We start from the raw sequence: 5,700 nt of genomic DNA on the forward strand, positions 1-5,700 counted from the left end.
CAAATGAAGGTGTAGATAATGGTTTATCAAACCCGCCACATTATTATTGGTGCAAAAATTAAGCTAATTAATAATAGATATATTTGTTACCGGCCAAACCCGATTTCAGTACAAACTAGTTTGGCCTAGACCAAACTAGTTTGTCCTAAGCGCGTTAGGATAAACTAGTATGGCCTAGGCCAAAGTAGTTATATAAATACACGCACTTCAGGCCAAACTAGTTTGGTATCCTGATATAATAAAGACTCACACTTCAGGATAAACTAATACGGCCTAATCTAAACCAATTTTGCTGAGTCGAAAGTGATTTACCGAACATGTAAAAGACTTTTTCCACCTACCTCTACCGGAAGTATACTTTTCCGGACCTGATTGTAGGGAGCAAAGTTGTACTTTTCCTCCCTAGGGAGGAAAATATTTTTCCTCCATAGAGAGGAAAAGTAAAAGTGACGTCATGGTATTTCATTCATGAAATATAACTTATTGACGCCCTGTACAATATCTATTTTCTATTACGTAAGTATCTATACATTTTAACGTTTTTTTATAAAACACCCTGTATTTTGCAGAATGGTAAAAAACAGTAAATTATTATTTTGATTTAACAATGTTTACATTATTAATTGCACTTATATTTGACAGTTGACAGTTATATTGTACCTACTTGTTAGTTTTAGTGTTAATAAATTTTGTTGGTTAGTTACATAAATAAATTAAGTAAAAATGAAAAATGACTTGTTACTAATTTGAGGAAGGTGAAAAAATCATAAGTAAAGTGCCTTTTCCTCCCTTGAATGATTACTGAAGTTTTCTCGGGAGGAAGAGTAGCAGTTTCCTCCCTTGTTATACAAGTAGCTATTACATGCGGGGAATTCTCAAATCGCGTCCCAACAGGGATGGCAAAAAAAATTATACATCGATATATTGTATCATATATGATACATCGAATGAAGATATTGATACATGCTATAAATCAATATATTCTTGTATAATTAAATAATATAAAAAATAATAAATAAAAGGATGAGGGTTTCTCCAAAAATTAGAACAAAATATACACTTACCGATACTACCCTTTTGTTTTGGCAAAAAAAAATCAGGAAGATCAGCCCCCAATTAGCAACTTAAATGAAATTATTCGTTACCGCTTCATAACTTACTTTACTTATGTTGTGTTTATATAAGATCGGTAAGTTTCATCAATTCAAAATGCTTATTTTTGAAAAAAATTGGTTTTAAAGTAAAATTTTTAAAAATTTTAATTTTGAAAAAAAAGATTTTTTTAAAATAACTTAAAAATTGTTAGAGATACCAGAAATCTTATAAAATAAAAAAATCGGCTTTACTTTTCTGAATATTTTTTATTTTTTTTTTTTTGTTTTTCTGTAAGACAAAAATTGGTTAAGATTCGGTGTTTCTAAATTTGCATACACTCGTGATAAGTAACTCGTTCAAGCCCTTTTAACTACAGCTCTTTTAAAAATAAGGACTTTGAACCGATGAAACTTACAGATCATATGATCAATACATACGCTAGTAAAAAACTTGTGAATTGGTAACAATTAAGTTCATTTGAAATGCTAATTAGGGGGTGATTTTCCCGATTTCTTACCAAAAAAAAAGGGACCAACTTTATTTTGAGCGTAACTTGTTTACTTTTGATTCTAAAAAATTTTTTAAAAAACAAAAATAAGCATTTTTTAAACACTTTAAAAAAGTTAAAATAAGTTTTCCCCAAAAAAAGTGCTTCGTTTTTTGGTTGTGGCACGTTAAAATATTCGATTTGGAATTTGACGAATATGAACCTATTTTTCATTAGCTATAACTCTGCTTCTACTAGGTATAGTGACCTAATATATACACCATGTTTTTCACTTTTTTACGTGCTATATTTTTGATAAGAATTTTTTTTTGACCAAATACTTACTTTTTGTGATATTTGCGAAAAACCGTCTGAAAACGTGGTTATTTTGTAGAAAAATTAACATATTCACTCGCAAATAACTCGAAAAGTAATAACTTAGTGAAAACACTTTATAGAATGAAAGTTGCTTAGAATTAGTTATTTCCGGACTTATTTCGAACGTATATTTTTCACCCCCAAAAAGGGGTGAAACTCACCCCTAGGGCAAAAGCACACATCGGCACAATATCAATTTTTTTCTTTGACTTGTTAGCTATGTGTATGCCAAACTTCATGTCAATAAAAGCGGTTCTTTAAAATTTAGAGGTTTTGCAATATTTTACCTTTAAAGAACGTACTATTATAACAATTAAGAAATTATCTCACAGTTATTGACTTAAGACATACTTCTTATATTATCTTAAAATACAAATTATTTTAAAAGACAATTTCACTTAATTATTAAAAATGATTTTTAAAGTAGAGTGGAGATATTTTTTCTTTATGATTGTGATTTATTGTGGCAGTTGCCCTTAGCAACTTATAGTACATTGAATCGCGGTTTTTGCTCCAAATTTTTAAGAACAGCTTGGATTGACATAAAATTTGGCACACACATAGATAACATGTCAAAAAAAGCGATGTTGGGCAGATGTGTGCTTTTGCCCTGGGGGTGAGTTTCACCCCTTACGGTGGGTGAAAAAATATAATATAACTAACTAATTCTAAGTAACTTTTGTTCTACAGCATTTTTTCACTAAGTTAATACTTTTCGAGTTATTTGCGAGTAAATACAACAAAAAACACGTTTGTGGCGATTTTGTGGAAATTGACTAGTTTTGATGGGAATAACCCAACAAGTAAGCATTTATCGAAAAAAATATTTTTAGCAAAAAATAACCCAATTATCTCGGCTTCAGTTGATCGTAGAAAAATTTCATTTTGTTTTGAATCTTCGATTTGTCTTCAACAACAATAATCTGCAAGTTAGAAACTCATAGGATGTACATATAGGGGCTGCTTTAGTTCTAAATGTTTATAACGAAATTTGCCCCCTTATTTTCAAACCCGAATTAAAAGGTTGAGAAATATTGTACGCAGTTGTTTACCTACATCAGAATCTGACAGTAGTCCTTTAGGAGGACTGGATCTAGTTATAGCCATCGACATTTGGCCTCTCGGGATAAACAATTTATAATATCTAAGCAACAAGTTCACCAATCGGGCTTTTCAATTTTTTTATGTTTGGAATTGAAAGATATTCATTTTATATCCTTAAAAAATAAACAAAAATTATTTTTACAATAAATAATGCAATAGAAAAAACGGCTATTTTGGACCTTTCGCTGGCTGTTTTGCAACAGTAAATTAACGAAATTAAACTTGCCACAGCTCAAAAACCGGTCAAAATATGTTCACCAATAGGGCTTTTCAATTTTTTTATGTTTGGAATTGAAATATCTTCATTTTATATCCTTAAAAAATAAACAAAAATTATTTTTACAATAAATAATGCAATAGCAAAAACGGCTATTTTGGACCTTTCGCTGGCTGTTTTGCAACAGCAAATTAACGAAATGAAACTTGCCATAGCTCAAAAACCGTAGGTTTTTTAATTTACTACAACTTTCTATTTAAAAGTTTTTCTCTAAGATGAATATCCTAAGCTGCAAAATTAAAAACCTTTAAAAATTTCAAATTTAACAAATTAAAACGTCATAAATAAAAAATGCTCCTGAAATTTTTGGTTACATTTTAGTAGAAGTTATTCCTAGCATCGTCCTTTACAACACCTGATAGGTTTCAAAAATTCCTGAATTATAACAAGTTTTTTTACCCACAGCCTGGGGTATATTATTTATTTATCCTAAGTTCACTATACGAAATGTTTATTTTTATAATACGCTTCCTTTATGATAGGAAATTCATATTTATCTTAATTGGTTCAAAAATAACACTCCTACAATCAAATTAGACGACAGAAACGCGGAGTAATTTACAAAAGGAAATGAGAACAGCTGTTGGCCGCTGTTCATTACGTTCAAGCGTGCTGACGCGAACCTGCTGCAAAGCGAGTCGAAGATAGGGATATTCAACACTATCTCCCTAGCTTCGACTCGCTTTGCAGCATTTTCGCGCCAGCGCGCTTGAGCGTAGTGAGAAACGGTAAACAGCTATTGTCATTTTCTTTTGTAAATTACCCCGCGATTCAAAAGCATATTCTGGTGTGCATCACTTTACGATTTGACAGACAAAAAAAATTGAAAATAAAAGCTGACAATACTTTAAAAGCGTTTTTCTCAAAACTGCTTTTTTTAAAGCCTGTAGACATTGTAACTCAAAAACTACTTGACCAACTCACCTCGAATTTTGTACATATTTTCTTTAGACATTCCTTGAGATAACACTGTCGAGATATTTTTTGTTTTATGCTTATATTTTGTAACAATAATAAATATGTTGATTTTCACCCTTTTTTTGTAAAAAATTTCGTTGTTTGACGTCTGAGTGATTTTAAAAAGTGAAAGATCATTAAAACTAAAAGAAACTTGACAGTGTTACCTCGAAAAACTCATAAACTAAAAAATCTTTTTGAATTTTTTGTCTACCATGATCCAATGACGAATTCTGATGTCCACCGCAAAATTCATTGTTTTTTTGAGCTGTCTTTAAAAATTTGCCACCGTTGGCCTATGTTTCAATATTTTTTCTTGAATTTTTTTTAATATTCTTTGAATTATACCCAATATGCTTATTTAATTTAAAAATAAAATTATTCTCCCACACTTTCAAAAAAAAATGTGCATAAAATGTTGATTTTAACACTTTCGGCCCCCGCTTAAGGATAGCTATGACACGATTTTATTAGGCAACCCATGCTAGAAATATTTGTCTATGTATGAAATTTAATAAAAAAAATGTTTCATCCGGCAAGCAGATGGGTACATTTCGACCTCCTATTCGGATCCCGTATTATAAGAAATTGAATATTGTGCCAATAGTTAATTTCAATACATTTTTTTTTATTTAAACACAAAAAGTAGCTTACAATTTGGGAAATATTCTAAGGAACCCGAAAAGATAAAGTTATTGAAAGATTGTATAAACTTTTAAACTAAAAACATGTAAAAATAATATAGGTATTTATACATTATATATTTAAATAATAAATTGAAACTCGCCAGTGGCGTACACCCCCTACAAGCGACACTATATATACGAGAAGTTTTCGCTTCTATCAACCTCACTGAATTGAAAAATGAGCCAAATCCCATCTTAAAGTTTGGGGAAATAACCGCCAATCCATGTCTCAACCATCCATTTTTGTTCAAGGGTTTTACGGCCGTCCCCATTTGGGATCTATCTTTTGCTCTCGTCCCCAAAACTCCCAAAAATTTAAATCCCACCTCTATGGCTTCTGATAGCATTGATCATTACCTTTTCAACGTATGTCTGATTTTGCAAATCATCGGTTATACCATTCAGAAGTTACCGCAGTGGCGGCCCGTGAGGTAGTGCCATAGAGTCATGGCACTACCTTGCTAACTATCCATAAACATATTTTTTATCTTCAAAACTTTTTAATTCCTATTAATTTTTTTGTGTGTATTTCTTTTGATCTTCATAAATTATATAAAATATGGCAACTATGGGCGCAATGCAATCCCTGCCACAGCGGAGAGTATTCGACAGGAGAATCTCCTTCGCGCCGAAGTCAGTACTGGCACGAGTAAAGAGAGAAAGATTTTACGAGCATTATATGTAAGTGACAGAGAAAGAGCTATATTGGACTATTA

This window comes from Diabrotica virgifera, chromosome 1 (genome assembly GCF_917563875.1).
Source record: "Diabrotica virgifera virgifera chromosome 1, PGI_DIABVI_V3a".
Classification (NCBI taxonomy): Eukaryota; Metazoa; Arthropoda; class Insecta; order Coleoptera; family Chrysomelidae; genus Diabrotica; species Diabrotica virgifera.